The 24,381-nt window shown below is 36.0% G+C and overlaps 1 protein-coding gene and 1 pseudogene across 2 annotated transcripts in view; both read left to right on the forward strand.

Moving 5' to 3' along the window:
* Positions 1 to 24,381, forward strand: part of CBFA2T2 (CBFA2/RUNX1 partner transcriptional co-repressor 2) — a 134,842-nt gene that overhangs the window by 33,908 nt on the left and 76,553 nt on the right. The gene's annotated exons all lie outside the window — the stretch shown is intronic.
* On the forward strand, positions 1,048 to 1,556 carry LOC150003438 (thioredoxin pseudogene; annotated as a pseudogene).

Here is a 24,381-nt window from a genome sequence, read left to right on the forward strand (position 1 = left end):
AGCAAATTCTTGGGCTTATAAAACAGAGATTCAAAAACAAAATGATTTTAGCTCTCATTAGGGTTATTTATTCTTTTTGCAATCTACCATTAAAAAATCCTAAATTTTATTTAAACCCCAAATTCTATGGTAGAAATCAAATATGGAAGACTTTTGAACAAATATCCAGTGTTGAAGCAAACATAAATAGTAGATATCATATTGATGCCAACTGAGGAAATATGATTACATTTAGTCAATAAATAAATCTGTTAACGTAATCTGCCATGTGTCATTTTAAATAATGAAATCATTGACTGTAGGAGGCTGTTTTGTTAAATGTCCTACAGGCCTGTGTCTTCTGTGTAAGCCTACAACTTAATAATAATTGGGAAATAATAAGACTGAATTTTCTGCCTCTTAAATTGTTTAGCTGGGGGAGAAGATAGTTACTTGTATATGAAACTTTAATGGGACTGCTAATATATCTTGTTTATTTGTGACTGACACATTTTTCTCCCCCGCCCCCTTTTTTTTTTAATATTTGCAATGATTTTATAATAAGGACTTCTGGGATGCCTTTTATACTTTAAAAAATTAGGATAGCCCTGGCTGGATGGCTCACTTGGTTGGAGCATTGTCCTGTACACCAGAAGGTTGCTGGTTCAATTCCCATTCAAGGCATGTACCTTACCTAGGTTGCTGATGTGAGACCTGGTCAGGGCGCATATGGGAGGCAACCAATCAATGTTTCCCTTCCTGTCTTTCTCTCTCCCTTCCTCTCACTCTAAAATCGATAAAGATACCCTCAGGTGAGGATTAATTAAAAAAAGAAAATTTAGGATAGTGAAGATTATAAAGCCTTGCCTTAGTGGCCATAACCCTAAAAACTAAAGGAAAGAGATTTTCAGTTGATGTGAATTTTGAATTTCTATTTGTTCACTCTGAAAATTAAGTTTAGTTCATCATGGCCTGTTTGGATGTATTTCTTTGCAATTAAAAGTTTACCACAGCCACACGCACGCTGCGCGCCTGCCCACCTGGCCGCCCGATTTCTCCGTGGCTATAAAGGCGGGCTGCACACTCTCCAAGTTGAGTCCGTTGCTTTGCATCCATTTCCATCGCTTTCTCCGGTCGCTTATCAGACCTCAGCTGCCAAAATGGTGAAGCAGATTGAGAGCAAGGATGCTTTCCAGGAATCCTTGAACAGTGCAGGAGATAAACTTGTGGTAGTTGACTCTCAGCCAGTGGTGTGGGCCTTGCAAAATGATCAAGCCTTTCTTTCATTCCCTCTCTGAGAAGTACACCAATGTGCTGTTCCTTGAGGTCGACGTGGATGACTGTCAGGATGTTGCTGCAGAGTGTGAAGTCAAATGCATGCCAACCTTCCAGTTTTTTAAAAAAAGGAAAAAAAGTGGGTGAGTTTTCCAGAGCGAACAAGGAGAAACTTGAAGCCACCATCAGTGAATTAGTTTAATCATGTTTTCTGAAAACATAACCAGCCATTGATTGGCTCTTGTAATTTTTTTTATTTACAAAAAAGAAAGATCAAGTATAGATACTGTAATGCCCAACTGCCATCTGATACAAATGACAATAAAATATTAATTCTACCCTTTAAAGAAAAAAGTTTATCACATATAATAGCAAAGAAAATTAAGTTTTTATTGTCTCTCTGTTTAGTTTCATTTCAGAGCTAGAATTTTTTAAAGGTGTGAAATACTAGGTCTTAAGATAATTTTATGGGAATGTGGTAAAAGTAAAATATTTTATGAAAATACAGGGATAATTGGAATGAACTGAAGAATTTGTAGGGTTTTCCAGCAGAATGTATGAATACTTATCTATAGGATTTATAGTTATTTTATAAAAGTAGAAACTATTAACCTTAATATTTTGTTTCTCTATCAGATTCTATACTTGAAATACGGAATGGTTTAATTTTTCTTAGTCTCATGCATCTTACTCTGTCAAGAGACAGGAAGTAAAAGCTGTCTGGCAAAAATTTAACTTAGGTATAATATAAAAATCTGTATAGACAGTTTTATTTTTTGAATGGAGGCATTCCAACAAATCTAGTTATAAAAATCTCTCTGGAGGGCGTATTTTTTCACTAACTTTTTTGTTATAAATCAGAAACACTTTTCTAAAGAGTAAAAAGAAGAAATAACCCCAATATATAAAATGGGAAATTTATCAGCACCTCTATATTCTTGTTGTTACATAAGTGCTAGGCCTCTTGTGAGGTTTTTGTTTGTTTTTAAATCTTCACCCAAGGATATGCCTTTTGACTTCAGGGAGAGAGGGAGAGAAACATTGGTTGCCTTCCTTCCAGTTGCCTTCAGTATGCAAGCCCCGACTGGGGACCAAATCTGCAACCCAGGAGTGTACTGTGACTGGGAATCGAACCCACGACCTCTGGGTTTATTATAAACATTTCAACCAACTGAGCCACGTGGGCGAGTGTCTCGTGTGAGTTTTAATCTTTACCTGTAGATACTCTTTCACCTTGAGAACTCGGAGTTTTGGTCTTTTAATTAGTACTTCTGTGATCTTTGGACTTTAGTTTCTTTTGGGTAATTAGGCTTCAGCAGTAGGTTTATGTATCTTGTTTTTGTTTTTTAAGATTTTATTCACTTTTAGAGGGGAAGTGAGGGGAGAAGAGAGGAAGAAGAAGCATCAGTGTGTGAGAGAAACATCAAACTGTTGCCTCTCACACACCCCCAACTGGGGACCTGCCCTGCAACCCAGGCATGTGCCCTGACTGGGAATCAAACTGGCAGCCTTTTGGTTCATAGTCCGGCACTCAATCCACTGAGCCACAACAGCCAGGGCAGGTTTATGTATCTTAATAAAACTCATATTTTAGGCTTTTTAACCTCAAATTTTCTATATACATCAAATTCTATTTGGAGTTAAGAATGAACTAAAAAAAGTGAACATATAGGTGTATATTATTATAATCTTTCTAAACAAGACATCAAAACTGCAAAAACTACTGATAAGAGCATAATCTCAAAATAATAAAGAGAAATTACCACTTAAAAAACATGGCTAGGGTGGAACTTCTTGAATGGTAGACTAAGGAGCTTGGCAACTCCTCTTCTTCAAAAGCAGATAAAACTGGGCAAAATCATTAAAAACGACCATTTTAAACTTGTACTATATTGTTCCCAGCAATGTTATTCAATAACAAATTGGTATGTGGTATGTTCATCTGTTGACTACTACATAGCAATAAAAAGGAATGAATACTGATATAGTCTACAACATGGATGAACCTCAGAAACAGTATAAATAAGTTAAAGATGGCAGACTCAAAAGACAACATGTTATATAATTGTTTATGTAAAATGTCTAGAAATGGTTCATTTATAGGGACAGAGTGAGCAGATAAGTGGTTGCCTGGGACTATGGTTTTAAATAGGGTTTCCTGTAAAGTGACAGAGGAGATTTTAAGGGGGTGATGGAAGTGTTCTAAAATGGGATTGTAGTGATGATTTTAATAACTCTTAAGTTTACTAAAAATCATTGAATTGTGCATTTAAAACAAGTGAATTTTATGGTATATATATTATACCTCAGTAAAACTCCGATTTTAAATGTTGGGTTTTTTTTTTTTCCCTATCCCAAAGGAGTGGCCCAAGTTTAGCAGATCTCTGCAGGTGGCCTTTACTTAGGTGGCTGATGCTTTCAGCTTATGTAGTTCGGGTGTTTCTGAGAGCTTGGTACCAGCACCAGCTAGAACACCAGATTTGTTAGGGTTCATGTTATAATCTTAGGCCCATCAAAGACACAAACCTTACTTGTTTTTAAATTTGTAAACTAGGGTTCAATAAATACCTGACTTAAAACCTTACAAGAATTTGGACATCTAGTTTTGTTATTCACATAAAGCCTTCTGAAAGATAGCAAGAGCTATAGAACCTAAAAAAAACTTGACAAATGTAACATTCTACATGATCCTTACACATAGGTATATGCCCCTAAGATAAATACCTTATTTGGGACAGAGCAGGTGTAGAAAATGGTCACAGTGTTTGGGAAAACCAAGTCTGGGCTAGTAATTTTTAATAGTTATTACCAAAGTGGTCTTTTTGCATTGCAAAAACCAGTAGCTCTTCTGTAAGAATTCTTGAAGGGAAGATAATATGATTTGAATACATTATATTTAATAAGTATTTAATTCAACTTTCCAGACCATATCTTACCCCGCCTTATTTTAATTAAATGAAGGGGTTATATTAAATTGTAAAGCTAATGTTCTATAGTTTGATCCTATTAAATTTATTTTTTAAACAAATAGGATATTTTTATTTACTCAAGAAATAAGCATTGAGTAGGATGATAAAGACATATCTCCTGCCCTCAGAGAATAATAATAGAGATTCAGGTCAACAAATACTGGAAATCTGTACTATTAAGCTACCTGGATAGCACCAGGAGGGGCTGTTATCAACTCTGCTTGCTTCAGGTTCATTTCTCCCAAAGGGAAGACCCTTGAGATAAGTCTTGAGTTTTTTAGGTGTGTAGAGAAGAGCTTATTTGACCCGAGTGTTCATAGTGAAGGAAATTGAATAGTCTAATTTGAGTAGAATAACTGGATATCATTCTTTGTTCTTTAGAATATAGGGTTATGTGTTGGTTTATTCCAGCAAATGATAATTCCTGCTTCATATATTTTCTGTGCTTCTGATTCTTCAACTTTAAAAAATCTGCTATCACAATTAAATTGAATTATTGCTTTTCAATGGCAATCCACAGCTGCTTCAGTCTGACTTGTGTCCCACAAGGGCTGATGACTCAAACATCAAGAGAATTGTTTTTTGGTTTGTTTTCAAGATCACTTGTGAATTTGATAATGTCTCTGTATTTTTTTTTAATTGACACAATTTGTCCAAACTTTGTAATGTTGAATGTATTTTACAAATCAACAAATTATGAAGTATTTAATAATTGATTAAAAATTGTACATTATCATGTAAATTGTAAAGTTAGAACCTCTTTTTTATTATCAGATTATTTAACTTAATGAAGTCATTACTAGATTACATTGAGGGTCAGTTTAAGTGAGACAAATAAATGAAGTTTAAACAAGATAGAAATCTGTAGGGTACATCGTATACTACCTAGTCCTGTCCTCTGATATAACAGATGAAAGGGTCAGTGATTTAGATAATTCACTTAGTAGCTGAATTGGAACAGTTATTCCAGGCTCCTTCTATTGGATTATAAGAGAAGTTTAGTGTTTCTTAAAATATGTGTTGTAAATTACCTAAAAAGGAAGATACTCCATTTTCTGGTCAGTTGTGTATTTCAAACTTTATAAACAGTTGCCAAACCTATGGAACCCAAGAAGGCAAGTGAGAGACAGCCTTTGTCCTTGAAATTTAAAATATTATCTGACATGGAGAAGCTGAGACAAATTGGTCTATGTTATCCACCTGCTATCCCCAGCAAAGCTCTGTGTGGTCTGTCCCCTTGCTTGTAAGTGTACTTAATCTTCCTTCTAAAGGTTTAATGCTGTCTAGTCATGCTTACCTCCTTCCAGTTCTTCATATCAGTCATCTTTCTTCCCATACATTCTTCCCTCTCCTGAAATCCTTGAAATGCTCATACCATTTTAAAAACAACAACAAAAACCTAGTTCACTTCTCTCTCTTTTTTTTTCTAAAGATTTTATTTATTTCACTTTTAGAGAGAGGGGAAGGGAGAGAAACATCAGTGTGTGATACATCGAACAATTGCCTCTCACACATCCCCAAACTGGGGACCTTCCCTGCAACCCAGGTATGTGCCCTGCCTGGGAATGGAACTGGCCACCTTTCTGTTTATAGGCTGTCACTCAATGCACTGAGCCACACCAGCCAGGGCTCACTTCTCATCTTTTAAGTTCTACCTCTTCAGAGAATAATACTCCATAGTAACACACCCCTCGCTAACATGCCTTTCACACCCTGATGTGAGGCCTATCTTTTCTTTGTGTTTGTTTTCTTTTAGAGCGTTTACTTCATTATGTTGATGAGATGTGTTGGAACTCTTATTTATATCAATTAATTTGTGGTAAAATTGGTTTTGTTTTACATAGTTTAGCTACAGTTCCAAGAACCTATTGATGTTGTTAAGTGAGGATTTACTGTATATTTATGTCTGTGATGGTTCTAGTAGTTTTCTCTCCAACAGGCTATATAAGCTGTCTGTGGGCAGAGATTATTTTTGTTGACTGTTATATCTTCAACACTGAGCAGAATGCCTGGCCCACAGTAGGTGTTTTTGAGTCTTTCTAAAACTGCTCTGTTGCTATAAGTCAGAGTTCAACATAATTTTTGTAAAGGCCTAGATTATAAATAATTTTGGCTTTGTGAGCTTTGTGATCTCTGTCCCAATTCTGCTGTTGTTATGGAAAGCAGCTATAGATAGACAGTATATAAAAGAATAAGACATGGTCCTGTCCCAATAAAACTTTATTTACTAAAACAGTAAGTAGGCTGTAGTTTGCTGATTCTTGGCTGTAAATAATCATTTTGTTGGACTTAGGAACTCTCATGCAATCTTGCAAGCTCTCCCTAAGGGTTTTTTTTTTTTTTAAAAGATGATTTCATTTTCGTATGGTAGATGTTAAAGAGGTAATATTTATGTATTTGTATTGATTTTAGAGCGAGAAGGGAAAGGAAAGGAAAAGAGAGAGAGAGAGAGATCAATCTGTTGTTTCACTTATTTATGCTTTCATTGGTTGATTCTCATATGTGCAAACCTGGCTTATTGGGACAGTGCCCTAGACAACTGAGCTATCTGGCCAGGGCCAAGAAGCAATTTTTAAAAGACCAATCTTAAAATAATTTTTCATTAAAAATACGATCTTTAAGATTGTTATAATTTTTTGTCATATAATATCTATTTTTACTTTACCCAATTTAACTAGTATGCTTGTGTTTTTGTTAACTTTACATTTCGGTTTAAGTAAAACATGATTGATTACATTAATTTAAAAGTGAAAAGATTGTTTTCGTTTTTGGGTAAAGTATAGGTTAAAATTTTACAATGTGTTATGTTTTTTTAAAAAGCACAATCTTTTTATAACATGATGCTTGAAATGAAATATAACATTGTTTTGTTTTTAATAGTAATTGAAATACACACATCAACACATAAAGATTCCAAGTATGCAAGTAAAGACAATCTGAAATGAAAGGCAAATTGACTATAAGTATCAATGCTTGTTTATTAGAATCATCTTTATATGTGCTGGATGAGAGATTTGATCTGGTAAATCCAATGGAAAGGCCTACATTTCAAGCATATTTGTAGAATCATTTTTATGCTTCTCACTAACATATTTAATAGTATATTATATATTTAAGTTTCTTACACTTTTTTTAGCAGTGACCCATTATATGTATAAAATGAACATTACATGACTAAAAATAATTTTAATAACTTACTGTTCAGAACCATTATGGCAGTAGTAGTGATCATCAGAGTAAGAAACCAAAGGTTAGAGACTGTTGTTCTTCATAAGAACTCCATGGACTTTTGCATGTTTCATGTAATACCCCCAAGGACATTTTCAAACTGTTTTGTTGTAAATGGGGACTTTTAAATGTATTTGATACAATAGAAAATTTATATAAAGTTTCAAGGATTATAAAAGCAACTCTTGTCTACCAGTTGTTTATATTTTGCTCATTTGCTTTATCATTGTGTGTGTGTGAGATATATAATTTTTTTCTGAACCATTTTTGAGAGTAAGTGGAAAGTATGCCTTTTTGGCCTTCAAGTACCTAATGTACGTTTCCTAAAATCAAATGAATTCTCATATATAGCCACATTAGTAAAATCAGGAATTTAATATTGATACAGTGCTGTTACCTAATTCACAGACTATATTCAAAATTTATCAATTATTCCAATAATGCCTTCTATAACTCCTGTACCCTAGTCCAACCCAGTATCACACACTGCATTTAATTGTTGTGTCTCCCTAAACTTTCTTAGTCTGAAACAATTTCTCAGGTCGGTCTGCATTTTTACTTCCTTCCTCTCTCCCTTCTTTCCCCGTTTTTCTGCCTTTCCATCTTTTTTAGTCTTTCTTAACCCAGGCAATTTTGAAGAGTACAAAATGTAAAGAATGTCCCTTTATTGTCTGGTGTTTTTCTATGCTTAGATTTAGATTATGGATTTTGGGCCAGAATGTTATAAAACTAATATTGTATTCTTCATTTAGAGAGGCTCATGATGTCATTTTGTCTTAATATTGGTGATCGGTGATGTTAACTCACCAATTCATTTTATTAAAGTTGGTCTGCCCAGTTACTCCACTGCAAAGTTGCTGTTTTCCTCTTCGTAATCAATAAGTAACTTGTAAGATGTGTTTTGAGACAATGTAGATATGTACCTTGCTTTTCATCAACTTTCTATTCACTAATCTGTATTTTCTACTTCCATTATTCTGTATTTCAAGTTGACGCCCACTAAAAGGAATAGCAAACAGAACCATAGATACGGAGATCCTATGGAGGGTTATCAGTGGGAAGAGGGAAGGGGGAGAATGGGGCAAAAGGTGAAGGGATCGAGAAGCATAACTGATAGGTACAAGATAGATAGGGAGATGTTAAGGATAGTAAAGTAAATGGAGAAGCCAGAGAACTTACGCATGACCCATGGACATGAACTAAAGGAGAGGGGCAGATTGCTGGAAGGAAGGGAGGTACCAGGTGGAGGAGGGCAAAGGGGAAAAAATTAGTACGACTGTAATAGCATAATCAATAAAATATACTTAAAAAGTAAAAGGAGTAACTTTCTTCAATATCGATTCATTTAAAAAAATTCATAGTTTGTTTTACAAACATATTATGTTTCAACCATTACTGTCATTGTTTTTGATGCTCAAATTGTCCCACAGTTGACTGTGGGCTTCTAACTGGCTTCAGAGTGTTTTTGGCCTTTCCTCGTCATTTCTGAGTAGTCTTTTACTTTCTTGTACAAGATGTTACCTGCTTATTTTGTAATTTCCCTCCCCCACCCTGGATTGACCATTTCTCCAAGGAACCTTTTGGTATCAGTAGAAAATGTGATTTAGAAACCAAGACCTGTAAGATGTGTTCATTACTATAAGGTGTCATTGCACCTAGACCGTATCAGCAAACAGCTAGGAAGTATATGTATGAATGTATGTGTGTGTTTCTCTGTCAATTTTTTTTTAAGTATTTGATAATGCTTTTACAGTTGTCCAGTGTTTCCCCCTTTTTTCTCCTCCATCCAATACACCGTCCCCTTCAGCAATCCCCTGTCCCCTTACTCCAGTGGTTCTCAAACTTCCTAATGCTGCGACCCTTTAATACAGTTCCTCATGTTGTGGTGATCCCCAACCATAACTAAAGCATAGTGATTAATCACAAAAACAATATGTAATTATATATGTATTTTCCGATGGTCTTAGGCAACCCCTGTGAAAGGGTCGTTCAACCCCCAAAGGGGTCGCGACCCACAGGTTGAGAACCGCTGCCTTAGTCTATGTCCATGGGCCATGTGTGTAAGTTCTTTGGTTTCTCCCTTTCCTATTCTTAACATCCCCATCTATTTTGTTCGTACCAACTATGCTTCTTAATCCCAGCACCTTTTCCACCTTTCTCCTTCTCCCTCCCAGCTGATAACCCTCCAAATGATCCCTGTACCTTTGATTCTATTCCTGTTCTGCTTGTTTGCTTAGGTTTTTTTTTTTTTTTAGCTTCATTTGTTGATAGTTGTGAGTTTCTCATTTTAATGTTCATAGTTTTGATCTTTTTTTTAAATAAGTCCCTTTAACATTTCATGTAATAATGCCTTGGTGACGATGAATTTCTTTAGCTTTACCTTGTCTGGGAGGCACTTTATCTGCCCTTCCATTCTAAATGATAGCTTTGCTGGATAGAGTAATCTAGGTTGTAGGTCCTTGCTTTTCATCACTTTGAATACTTCTTGCTGCAAACTTTCTTTTGAGAAATCATCTAATAGTCTCATTGGGACTCCTTTGTAGTTAACTCTGCTTCCCTCTTGCTGCTTTTAAGATTATCTCTTTATCTTTACTCTTTGGCATTTTAATTATGATGTTCTTGGTGTAGCCCTTTTTGGGCCCAACTTATTTGGGACTCTCAATGCTTCCTGGACTTGTATGTCTATTTCCTTCTCCAAATTAGGGAAGTTTTCTTTCATTATTTTTTCAAATAAGTTTTCAATTTCTTTCTCTTCCTCTTCACTTTCTGGCACCCCTATGATTAGGATGTTGGTACGTTTGAAGTTGTTCCAGAGGTTTCTAAGCCTCTCCTCATTTTGTTTTGTTTTTTGCATTCTTGTTTCTTTCTGTTCTGATTGAATGTTTAATTCTTCCTTTTGTTCCAAATCGTTGCTTTTTTATGCCGCCTTCCTTCTCGTCACTGTGGGTTCCCTGTATATTTTTCTTTGTTTCACTTTGTGTGCCCTTCATTTTTTCTTTATATTTTTCCTGTACTCAGTGAGTTAATCTGAGCATCCTTATCACCAGTGTTTTGAACTCTGCATCTGATAGGTTGGCTATCTCCATTTCATTTAGTTCTTTTTCTGGGGTTTTGTTCTGTTCTTTAATTTGGGCCATATTTCTTTGCCTCCTCTATTTGGCAGCCTCCCTGTGTTTGTTTCTGTGTATTAGGTAGAGTTGCTTTGACTCCCTGTCTTAGTAGTATGGCCTGGGTAGCAAAGGCACCTGTAAAGTGTGTGGGGCAGAGCCTTAGGTAATTGCCAGGGCAGGGTCCCCTGCTTTACTACTTTGTGGCTCTGTGGTGGGGGACTCAGAGAGGGGACAATGTCCCTGCCTGGCTTCTGGAGGTTTGTCCAGCACTCACCCCATTTCCAATCAATGCACTCACTTCCCATATGCGACTCACTTCCCATATGCGATTGGCGCCTTGCCAGCCACCACCCTGGGGTTTGTGTATGTTCTAAGACCACGTTGGCCCTTTTGGTGGTGAAAATCCTGCAGTCCTTTTTGCCACCCCACCCCCCGCTGGTTTTTATAGCTAGAGGTAATGGGGGTTTATCTTCTTGGTGCTGGAACACTGAGCTGTGCTGTCTGGCCTGGGGCTGGGATCACTTGCTCCCACGGTATCCCTCCTGTTTTTTATCTCCACACGTGAATGTGGGACCATCTGTTCAGCTCCCACTGCCCATTGTCCAAGCCAAACCACCTCTCTGCCCCTTCTCCACAATTCGCCCCTCCTACCCGCCTGGATGAATGTGGCTTCTTTAAAGCCTTGGTTGTTGGACTTCTTATAGTTCCATTTTCTGATAGTTCTGGTTGTTATTTGTTTTTGAAATCTGCTTGTAATTCTTTCTATGGTTGCGTGAGGATGTGAAGCGTGTCTGCCTACGTCTCCATCTTGACAGGAAGTCTATATGTCAGTTACTTTTAATATAAAATATAATATAAAAATAATGATGTTGATATTGACAGCTCCATTCAATCCTAACACTCAGGGTTATAAATATTCTAGTTTTCCTATAGAAGGACATAAAAAGAAAAAAAACAAAAAAACCTTGGGAGCATTTGAGGTCTTGCTCCCCGGCATATGTCTTCAGTTTGACTCAACTAAAATCATAAAAATTCTCTTACAGCCTCCTTCCTAAGAAAACCCAAACCCTTCATAAATTCTGTTGTAAAGCAACCAAGTTAGCAGTTCACTATTCCTGATATATTGCAGTGTTGGTTTCTAATCCTTTATTTTTAAAAGTTGATGGTGCATCAGCTTATGTGGTCAGTGAAGTAAATGAGTATGCTGGTCCCACGTTAAACCTTATGTCAGACTTTAATTCCTTTTGTCTGAGTGATTTAATTTTTTTTTCCTATTCATCTGCCAGCTTCAACCATAATTTGGCACACTGTTTTAAAAAATTACTGTGCCCTGACTGGTGTGGCTCAGTTGATTGGGCATTGTCCTACAAAGTGGAAAGGTTGCCAGTTTGGTTCTGGTCAGGGCACATACCCAGGTTGCTAGTTCGGTCCCCCTGATCAGGGCGGATACGAGAGGCAATCTATTGATGTTTCTCTCTCACATAGATGTTTGTCTCCCACTCTTTCTCCCTCCCTTTCCCTCTCTCTAAAAATAAGTAAATAAAAATTTTCAAAAAGGAAATCACTGCTTTTATTTTTCTTTGTAGTATAGAAAATATCAGGCTTTAAAAATGGGTTCTCATGTACTTAAACATTCACCTATAATAATTACCAACTTGGCTCTTCTTGAAGGAAATCCTAGACAGCATATAAACGTCAATAAACATTTCTGTATATATCTCTTAAAAGATTAGGACTTCTCTTAAAAATATAAACATCTATTATCATACCTTAAAAGCTTAAAATAATTCCGTAATATATTAAATATCAAGTGAGTCTTAAAATTTCTCCACTTATTTCAGTTTGTTTTTTATATTTGGTTTGTTCAAATTAGAATCTAAATAAGGTTTACACATTGCATTCAAGTCTTTTATTTCTCTTTTAATGTGTATATTCCCCTCCAACTCCCTTACCTGATTCTTAGCCCGTTTTCCTACAAATAGGGGTTGTTTGCACTATAGATTTTCTTGTATTTTAGAGTACTAATTTTATTTCTGTGCTATCATTCATATATTCCCATGTTCCCTCAATGTTCTATAAACTGGTTATTAGATCTAGAGGTTCCATCAGTTAAAAATTTACTTTTTTCTGTTAATAATGCTTTATAAGTGGTTGTCTCATTATAGTGGTAGTTGATTATTACCTAGGTTAATTTTCATTTGGGATTTGCAAAATGATACTGCAAAAATGTAATTTTTTAAATTTTAGTCGGATTATTTCAATAGGGATCAGTTTTCACCAAATACATAGAGGTATAGTTCATATATGAAGGCAGATAAAATGCTTGATTTACTAGTTTTAGAATAATGAATTGGTTCTGTAGTTATCTTTCAAAAAGAGATCAGTTAGGTTTTGTTGTTTTTTTTGTTTGTTTGTTTGTTTTTTAGAGAGGGGAAGGGAAGGAGAAAGAGAGGGAGAGAAACAAACATCTACCGGTTGCCTTCCACATGTGCCCCAACAACTGGGAACCAAGCCCACACCCTGGCATGTTCTCCCACTGGGAATCAATCTGGAGACTTTTTGGTTTGCAGACGATGCCCAACCAACTGAGCCACACTGGCCAGTAAGAGATCAGTTAGTTTTTGAATAAGTACCTTTACAAACTCATTTTAGTTGGTGGGAGTCTCTTTAGGTTGGCTCCTAAGTGCTTTGGACACAATTCCAGAATTCTTTGACAGCTTTATTGCTTTCTGATAAAGTTTTGTATATTTCCTGCTTCATACCTGGACTTAACTGTTTTTCTAAAGAGCCCTGTTTCCTCTTAGTGGGAAATGGATTTAGGATGCATAATCTGGGTGCAAGAAGTGAAAGAACCACTTCTTTTTCCTTTGTAAACAATCAATATTCTCCAGCACAGTTCCTGTGGATCAGATTTTGAGGCAGTTTACCTGGCTGGTAGTGGCTAGGTACGTGAGCAAGTTGATGTTGGCATTGGCAATTGACTTCCATTTTTCACCATGTGGACCTCTTAGGGCTGCACCTGTGTCTTCATGACATAACGTGGTGGCTGTCTTTTCCCAGAGCCAATGATCTAGGACAGCTAGTACCATCTTAAGATTCATTTTCCTACTAGACAATAGAGGGTAATTTAATGCTGTGGCTCTGAACTCAGACTACCGGGTGCTGATACTAGCTATGTAGGTTAAGTGAATTACTTAACTCTTTGTGACTTACTTACTTTACTTAGCTATAACATTGAGATAATGATAATACCTACCTAAAGGCCCTATGTAATATGTAGGGTCTTTGTGAAGATTCAGAAATTAGAACAGTTCTGATATTTAGTGAGTACCCATGGTAAGTGCTCAGCCTGCTCCTGTTGCTATTGTTACAACCCCTAGGATGAACTAAAGACCTGAAACCTAGTCTGTGAGTTGCCCTTGACAGAAATAATCTCTCCATTTGCTGAAAATTGCCATGACAGAACAATAGTTTACAGATTCCCAATATTTCAAGTATTTTAGAAGACTAAAGATTAGAGAATTGTAGTCTCACCTGCTTGTTTATGTATATGGAGGATCTTTCATTTCTAATCTGTTTATGGAGATTTTAGTGCAGAGTATGTATTCATGTAATGTGACCCAGGAAGCAGCCAAACCTCCCTTTGTCTTCCTTTTAAAAAATGTTTTACTTGTATTTTAAAGTATAAATTCTTAGGAAGTTGAAAAAAAAATGTATGGGAAGTGCAGTGGACCCTTCAGCCAGTTTACCCCAAATGGTAATATCTTATGTAACTAAATACAGTATCAGTTTTCAACGATCAATTCTCATTTAGCAGAAATTGACTGAGCAGTTATTATATGCTAGGTACTTGGGGGTGTAAGTAATTAAACCCTGACCTTGAGCAGTTCAGTCCTTCTCCCTGGGTTCTCATTGTTATATTTCTAAGAAAATTTTTTTTTCTTTCTCTTCATTGTTAGAACTTGCATTAACAGTTTCTTTCATGTTAAACATTATGTTATTACATTCCTATTTGCCTTGTTTTAAAACAATTTTTGCACTGTGTCACCATGTTTCATTTTATAATCTTTACAGCATCAGAACCATGTTGCCTGCATTGTCTTATTTTAATCACGTGCTGGTTTTGCAGTGCTACCAAGTCTGGATGTGAGAGGCAGCTTGTGTGAATCATTTACATACATTTCTGTTTATATTCCCCAAATTAATTTTCAACTTTGTATTTTTCATCTAATTACATGTCCAAAGTAGATGTTAATTCATTTTAAGAAGGAATTTGTCATGTAGGATTTAAAACCTGGCTTAAAGAACAGAAGGTATGAAACAATAGCAGAAACCAGACAATATGTAGGACTTTAAATAGTAATTGTGGTCCCCAAAATGTGAGTCTGTATGTCTGTGTCTCTACATGTTATTTCACTAGGGACTTGTACAGATAGGTTTTGCCACAATATCCTTGCTGTTATTGTCAGCCATAAACAAATTACATGTATTTAACAAGTTAATGTCAGATTGGCCAGAAGCCACTGGGAGGTGTGTACTTAGTGACATCAGCTGGCAAAGAGCGCTGGTAACGGAGGAGGGTTGGAAGAGTAGGAGGGAGGGAAAAAGAGAGACAGAAAGACTGTGACTGTATCTGAGGATTCTGGCAAGGTGAAGGGCTGGTCTGTTTGGCAGGACCTTCCCATCTGGGATCCATCTGTGTTTCCCTGGAATGGCACAGGCAGCTCTAGTCAGTGAGAAATCGCAGATGTGAGAGCGCTGACACATGTCCAGCTAATGAAAGGAGGAAGGCTGATTTCAGATTGGGCTTTGAAGATTAGGAGGAGAAAAAGAGGGGCTCTTTTATATCTATTTCACATAAATTTGGTGTATTAAAAATCTGGATTGTTATAATTGGGCATTTGGGGTAAGTACATTTTAATTTAGTTTTGGGAACTAAACTGGGTAATTCTCTGCCTTTCAAGGCTTTTTACTTATTTCAGATTATTGATGATATGAGTGTTTTTTGATATTTGATATGAGTTTAGAATTCAGTTACTCAATGTTGTTTTGCTGCTTCATTTTGTTCATATTTCTATATCATTTTTCATTTGCCACTTTTATTTGAATGCCATGCTTTTCTGAATGAAAACTTGAATCACATGTAACATGAATTCTATGGCTAGGAAAGTAGTTCCACAAATATTTCTCTAAGGTATTCCATGTTAAGTCTTTTTGTGATGTTTTGACAAATTTTTCTCCATTAGTATGCATACTACAGATAGGCAGTGTTAAAATGATGGCTCATAAAGTGATCTTATTGTTAGATTTTATTTCAACATGTTCAGGTGAATAACAACTAATAGATATCACAATAAAACTAACAGTATCTTTTAATTTTAATACATTTAGCTCTTTCTTTCTTTTTCATTACATTTTACCCTTATGCTATTTTCTTCTATTCACATACAAAATAAACAAGTAACATCAACAGATCTGACTTGAATGGTGAGTTTGGAGTAGTTTTGTCATGCAGTAAATTTACATGCACACAGCTACTGTGTCCTTTGTTGGTTTGTGATGCCTAATTTAGCTTTTTGCAATTTCTGTACATTGTATTCATGTTTCCAGGCCTCCAAATTCAGACAATTATGGGAATAGCATTGGTTTGGGAGCTACACATACTGTACAGCCATTATTCACTCATTCTCTGATCTCAAGCAAGCTAGTTAATCTCTGAGTCTATTTTGTGCAGTTCCTGCCTCATGTCATTACTGGGGAAATTTGTCTGGCACATAGAAGGCATAAAAGAGATTTCGGAGGTTTCTAGATACTCAGTATTCTGCTATGATGGGTTACTAAGCCATTTAAATTTTTAACTTCAAACTCAGATTAAGAATTGGTCTTGTCTATATAACTTTAGTTTTCAGGGTACCTTCCTCTCACTGTACCTACCTTCCAGATCCTCTATGTCTGTTGTTAAGCCTCACTATGGTAATAAATGATTTGGAAAGCATTCTAAGTATTCTAATGCAAATGAGCCTCTTATATTATACCAGAACAGAACTTCAGAAAGTCAACAAACAAGAATGAGGTACTGAGTTATATTGTTTTGTGACAGTACTGTTTAAACTGTATTTTTTGCCTTGAAAATTCTACTAGTTCTCAAATAGGAATTTTTTAAAAATACATTTATTCCTTAAAGCTCTTAAGCCTTCACTTATGTCAGCTGGAGGACAGTACAGTACTATTCTACTTTTTCAATTTTGTAGGCATATATTTTTGAGGTGGCGGAACATGTTTAAAATGAACCCAAATTGACTAAATGATTTAGTAAGAATTTCCAAGTTTATGTTTTGATAAGTACAATGTTCAGCATCTTTGGGGACTTATCTGAATTTTTGAGAGAATATAATGTTTATACTGAATTTACATGATAATCCTTCAGTGAGCAAGTACCCTAGGAGACATGCTCCTAGATGGAGTTGAAAGAAAAGGACTTAATGCTGAAGTGCAATGTAGGCTGGAGTCTGCCCTGAAGGAGCTTAAAAGGGACTTGCATACTGCTGTATGTCCATACTAGGAATACTTTTGATGCTAGAGTTTCAAAAAGCATAACAAATGGTAAATAGTATTCATTGTAAGATGTGAGGATCCAGTGTATGCAAATAAAGGTAGTTGGTAAAAGTCCTCTTAGAACTACAAAGTTCAGGAGGAATAGTTGCTTGTTACCGAGGTAATAATCAAGATGTCTTAGAGTTGAACACTGGGAAAAAATCATAGTACTTTCTGAAGACTGTTAAAGTATTTGGAAAGCCCCGACTGATGTGGCTCCGTTGGGCATCATTCTGCACCAGTTCGATTCCAGTTAGGGCAAATGCTGCCTGGGTTGGGGGGGTTATTATGTCCCTGTGGGGGCAGTCTGAGAGGCAATTGATTGTTTCTCTCTTGTATCGAAGTTTCTTTCCGTGTCTTTCTCCCTCCCTTCCCCTCCCTCTAAAAATAAATAAATAAATTTTAAAAGGGCGTATTCAGAGAATCTTGACTACTATGAAAAGAGGAAACCTTCTAAATTGGCTTCCAGAATGACTCGACTAAGGATTTTTTTCACAGCAAGGGGGCCATGTTGGACTGAAGGTGTATAATGCAATAATGTCAAAATGTAGAATGAGGATAATGACGTCTAAATTGCATCTTTGGAACATCAAGAAAGAATGCTTCGGCGTTTGAATGAGCATATTATATACAAAATTGGAAGAATTCAAGTGGATCTGAAAATTGATTGGGATCTGTTCATTGAAGGTATTTTAAGGCTACTCCATGCTAGGAGTGTTCATAAGTCCTCGATGATGACCTGTGGAAAGCGTTAGGATAGAAAGGGATCTTAAGGATAATCTAGTCAAATGCATTATTTTCTAGATAAGAAAAGTTGAGGAAAGGGTAAGTAGTAAGTAAAAAGTATGTCTGGCCCAGAGCTTGATACCTTAGTAGGTGGCTGAGCTTGGACTTGAATAGTCTTCTGAGTTTCCAGGACATTCACTTTACAAACATTTTCTCTTGCCTGTTGTGTGTGATAATATGGTAAGGGATTTAAAAAAAAAAAAAATCTCAAGGTAAAATGTACATGAATGCACAAAAGTAAGTCCTTGAAATTACTGCCAACTCACAGTTAAAACTGTCTTAGAAGAGGTAGCATTAGAAGAAGCGTAGTGGGTGGACAGAAAGGTTCATTTTCCATGTAACTCTTCCAGTGCCTTAAATCAGACTTCAAATTAACACAGTGTTAATTTCTACTGTTTTCTATTATGCCTAGTTGTTGTTGCTGTCTTTACAAATCTAAGATTTAATTGTTTACTTCTGAGATACATATCTATATACATATATTGTACATTATCCCCCTACATCCCTTTTTTAAACTTGTGATTTATACTTGGTAGCACTAATTTAAAAGGTTTCTACTATGATGGACTGTGTGGGATATTTAATTTTTTCCCTCCAAGTTCAACTCAGTAAACATAGGAATGAGTGGTGGCTGTAACTTGCAGGAAAAACTCACTATGTAGCTGGTTTTTATATTTTCACTGGTTGATGGGTTTTCCAACAGCATTTAACTTTTTAAGTCCCACGTGGCTTTTCACATTTATTCTAGGAAATTTATAATGCCTGTGGATTCTCTTTTCTAAGGCACCCCAAACCTGCAAAAGCAACTTTTCGTGCTTTGTTTAAAGCAACAGCTAGTGGAAATCCTGTTGTCATTCAATCCTGAGCAGCTTGTTAAAGATTCCTGGCAAGGGGTGGGGTGCAGTTAGTTATACATAGGATATATATGTACATTCATCTGCAATTTTTTCTCATAGCTGGATATCTGAAGTAAATACAATATTTTTATTTGGTTATGGTCCTAAGGACAGGTGGAGAGGTAGTGAAAAGACTGTAGGCTTTGGCACTGGGCTGTCAGCTAATTTAACCTTCACTTCTAAGCCTAAATTCTCACACCTGTAAAACGGGAGTAAAAATGCTGTTATTGTGGGATGTAAGGATTCAGTTAAAAAGTAACAATCATACTTGCTGCTTGAATACTTAATAAGACTTATCTTTCCATATGACTTTTCTTAGTCTCCCCCTACATCAAATCACAATAACTCAGAGACTTAGTTAAAATGTGTTTCTTGTATATTTTCAAGTCTCCAGACTGACAGGGAAACGACCTTGTTTCCTTAACTAATTCTTAGTCATGGGAGAAGGGTGTGTGTAGAGAATGTAGCATCCTGAAAAACTCAAACCTGTTGCTGTGTGGCAAGCTGTTAATGTTTAGGGACCTTTATTACTTATCCTGCTGGAAGAGCTGGGGGATGGGCTGCTTTGTGGGTGACAGATGTGCCCTGTGCTGCTGGCGGGCGGCGCGTGCCGGCTCTATCCCTCTGCTCCCAGCACCAGGTGCAGGCATTGTTCTGGCTGGTCTCTCTTCATCCGGCCTCGTCTGTTACTCTGCTCTTTCTAGCTCATTGTTTCTGTAGGAAATTAGCATTAAAAACCCATCTGAAACCCCCATGTCCCTCAACTGCAGGTGACTGTTATTGGCCCCAGCTGCCACCCTTGCGCTTGATTACTTCCATATGGGTCTCTGCAAAGAAGTAGTAGCGATTTATTGATTTCCACCACAACCCCCACCTCTATTACTCAAACTATAATACCCTGAAATCTATTAGACCCCCCAATAGGCTGTATAGCTCAGTTGGCACTACAACTGTAATGAACGTTTTACAAGCAAAACTAATTACACCCTCTTTCTCCCCCTTTACCACCTCCTACCCAAATATTAAATGTAAAAAAACCTAGAGAGTCATAAGTGGAACAGTAAATCTTTTAGATGTCTGGAGATAAATCTGTATCTGAGTAGTAAAGCTTTTAGACTTTGGATGGGCTTTTATGGAAAATTTTAGTCACCGATTTAAATGTTTCATACCACATCTATAACATTTAAGCAAACCATGACTCTAGAGTGGGGGTGGGGGACAAAAATTTTTCGGTCATTTGCTTTTCTGTTTATTGAATTTAATTGAGATGAGCAGTTGTTAGGAAACGGGCCTTGTTTAAAATGGTAATATATTTCATGGGAAAACTACATGCAATCAGAATTAGTTAAGTCCTTTAATTTTGCATTATTGTGTTGTTTGCACAAATTGTCTCAGTTTATTTATTGGGTTAAATACTACAGTTAGGAGGTTGGTGTCCTAGAAGTTTTTCTTCCTTCTTCAGTAAACAAATTAAGTGTTCTATTTTGGTATTGGCCTAAACCAAGGCTACCAAAGCTTAACAAACACGTTACGAGACTTAAAACCCTGAAATAGTTATGGGCCCCTGATGAATTATATTGTGATCATGACAAAGTCAATATCTCTATCCATGAAGAGTATCTGGTCCTAGTAGCCTTTGTAAGTAAACAGCCCAGAAAATCAAGGTGGAGGTAATTAAGATCTTTTGACTGCTGATTTATCTGTGCAAACCAGTTTTTAAGTTGAGTTTACAACATCTCAAGTTATTTAGATTAACAATTCCACTATTTTGAGCTTAGCTACACGGTGCTTATATCATAAGTATAATAATTATGGAATTTAATGCCATTTCTATTGGGGAAATATCCTTTGGCCTTTTTCCTCTTTTTTTTCTTTTCCTTTTTCCTCTGGAATTTGGAGTTTAAAAAGGTCCTAGAATTTGAAGAGCCCATGGCAGTCACATTTTACATGATCTCGCTGATGAAGGCAAGTCTCCAGGTAAAGCCATGTGATTACATTTAGAACAGGTTAGGATTTGTAGTTTCTGAAGTCTTTTGCAAGCTTTCTAATCCCACCCCCACCCCCATTTAAGCAGTGAAGAAATCGAAAGTTAGGTTGGGAAAAGGGAGAGTTGAGATTTAAAACTTGAGTCTTCTATCTAAAAATAAAGTATGCTTTCTTTTGAAGTTTGGAGCTAGTAAAAGTTGGGATTGATTTTAAGCATGATGTGACTATAGCTGTGATTGTCTGGAGTTGTGTGTACATCTGTTTTTAGTTTTTCTTTTGGTGCTTATGAAGAATAGGGTTTTCCTTTAGTGGCCTGTGAGACAAGAAATATGGTTCTTTATTCTATCATGCTAGGCATTATGCAAACAAAATTGAATAGGAAAAGGAGTTTGCAGTCTAGTGTGAGACTAATTTTCTATTCAGTCCGGGACTGGTATGAGATGAATGGTCCTATACCTTTCCTGAGACTAACAGTCGTTTGTTGTTGTTGTTGTTTGAATGAGAATGCCAAGCATTCTTCTGTTGCCCCAAGTAGAGAAGCATGGCAAATTACCAGGTGTGTTTTGATTGCCCCAGATGACAGTTACAGTAGAGATTCTTCAACAGGGCTGGGACTGGGGTGAAAATTTGAGGCACTCATTCCCTAGTCAGACCTACACTGAAATTTGGGCCCTGGGCGCATCACTTGCCTCATGTCCATCCAGCCCTGCTCTAAAGTTAGAGAGGATGGCAGGCTTGGTGTAATTGATCTAGAAATGTTATTTTCCATCTTTATTTTGGAGAGTGAATTAAATCTAAGTGTTTTCTTGTTTTTCCAGCCAAGGGAACCATCTCTTAACACCTGATCTTTTCAAAGTGTTTAGAGGGAGGGGCCAGGAGAAATCAGTGATTTGTCTTGGAAATTTTTTTTTTTTGGAGTCAATTTCAAATCCTGTAGTACATATTTTTGGAGGTCCTTCAACTTTCTTTGTTTCTTTTTAATATGCCACTTTATCTTCTTGGCATTTTGAATATGCAAATCAATATATACCATTGTACTGGACAAATGAAAATAGTGGGTGAGTTTGAAGATAGACATTCAAGGATATTCCATACTCCACTTTTTCTGCTTTTTGAGAGCTGATTGCTTAATATCTTTTAACTGCAACTCATCTTCCTGTGGTTTTAACCACATCTATATCCTGATGACTCCCAAACTTGTATCTGAATCATATTTGTCTTTTAAGCTCCAGAATCACCATCTTACTGCCTAACAATGACATTTCTATATATATTTCAAATGCATTGACTGTATTGTTCAAATATGTTATAGCTATACTAATTTTTCTGTCTTAACAGTTTTTAAGAAAGGTAAGCCCAAACCTTCTACTGTGAATATATGTTTTCCATTTCTTGCAGTTTTGTCAAAATATTGTTTTTGAACCTATGTTGTTGGGTACATACTTTTTTCAGGATTATTATATTTTCCCAATGAATCTCTCCTTTATCATTTTGATAATGACCCTTTTTGTGTCCCCAGTAAAGCTTTTTAAATTAAAGCCTATTTTCTGTAATATTAATATTGCTAATCTGCTTGCTTTTTTCACCATTTTTTCTTAAACTTTTAGTATCATTATGATACTATCATTAGTCTTAAGAAAAGCAAATACTTGAATTTTGTTTGAATTCAATTTAAAAATATTCTTTGACTTTGTACTCTGGTCTGTTTATAACCAATGATTCTATATTTGGACTAACTGATACTTTAGGTTTTTAATTTTTCCTTTACTTCCTTTCTTTTTTCCTTGGAGAGTGAAAATTGCTTTCTCTGTTTCTTTTTGTTTGGATGTTGCATTCCCCTTCTTTTGATGGTTATTCTTAAATTTTTAATATGTACACTTAAAATCTAAAATGTTAGTGTACATATACCCCCCACCTTTTTTAAAAAATAGATCTTAGAACACGTCAAAATCAGCAACTTTTCTTCTCAGTATATTACTGTGGTCTAGGATTTTATTTCTACTTTGTGTTTTATTATACTCCTCACACAGTTAACAGAATAATTACTGTTACTATTTTTATAGCCAATATGAATGTGGGTTTACCAATATACATCAAATTATCTGCTCATATTTTATCCCTTATTTTAATTTTAATTTTTTCTATTAGGTTGATTTTCCTTCCTGCCAAAGTACTTCGGTTACTAGTTCTTTTTTTTTTCTTGAGAGGAAGGGATCGAGAAACATCAAGTTCAAAAAATATATTTTTTAATATATTGATTTTGTGTATGTGTGAGAGAGAGAAAGAGAAACATCTATTTGTTGTTCCACTTATTTATGTATTCATTAGTTGATTCTTGTATGTGCCCGCACTGGGGATCGAACCCAAAACCTTGACGTATCAGGAGGACGCTCTAACCATTTGAGCTACCTGACCAGGGCTGTTACTACTTCTTAGAGAAAAACAGTCAGTGAGTAGTAAACTCTTTTTGTTAGTCTGGAAATATGCTTTTCTACTATTACTTGAATGATGATTAACTGAGGTTAGAGGGTAAGAGCTGATAGTTATTTTCCATGAACCCTTGGAAGTGATGATTTCTGTTTTTCTGGAGACATGAAGGCTTCCAGTTTGTGGTGCTCAGGACTTACTATACTGTACTCCTTAATCTGAGGATTCAGATCCTCAGTTTTGGAAAATTCTTGTCTGTGATGTCTTTGAATAGTGTCTCTTCCTTACTTTTATTTGCTCTGTTACCTCTTTCCAGAATTTCTCTTAGATTTGGTTGGACCGACCCTCTTACCTGCTCTCCATATTTCTTATCCTTTCTTTTGTATTTTTTATATTATGTTTTTGTATTGTATTCTAGGTGGTTTGTTAAGCTGTGTCTTCTAATAGTCCTCTATTTTTAAAACTCTGTCTGACATGCTCTTGGCATTTCCTTTCTACAAATTTTATTTAATTCCTTTGCAGATATGCTTTAAGAAAGCCTGGGTCCTGTTCTCATTATTTTAAAAAATCTCCTTAATTTTTTTAAAGTTAGATTATTTGAGGTAGAATTTATATACAGTAAAAAATTCACTCTGTTAGATGTATGATTTTATGAATTCTGACAAAGTGTACAGTCATGTAGCCACCACCAAACAAGGTGTAGAACATTTCCATCACCCGCTTGTGCCCCTTTGTAGTCAATCCCCATGCCCTCTTACCTCAGCCCCTGGCAAACATTTATCTGTTCTCTGTTCCTATAGTTTTGCCTTTTCCAGAATGCTGCTTTATCATGTATAAATTGTCTAATCACTATGTAGTACACATGAAACTAATGTAGTATTATTGTATGTCAACTATAACTGAAAAAAATATATTTAAAAATAAATTGAATCATATGTTATGTAGCCTTTATCTCTGGCTTCTTTCACTTAGCATAATACATTTGTAATTCATCTATGTTGTTGCATTTCTCTATAGTTTGTTTTTATGACTGAGGGGTCTCCTTTTCTTAGGAGACCCCCTCAGTTTTTTTTGTTGTTGTTGTTTTTTTGTTTTACTCTCTGCAGAAAGCTTTATTGTTTGCATTTGGTC

Source organism: Furipterus horrens, unplaced genomic scaffold (assembly GCF_987537825.1).
Source record: "Furipterus horrens unplaced genomic scaffold, mFurHor1.1.pri manual_scaffold_8, whole genome shotgun sequence".
In the NCBI taxonomy this organism is placed as follows: Eukaryota; Metazoa; Chordata; class Mammalia; order Chiroptera; family Furipteridae; genus Furipterus; species Furipterus horrens.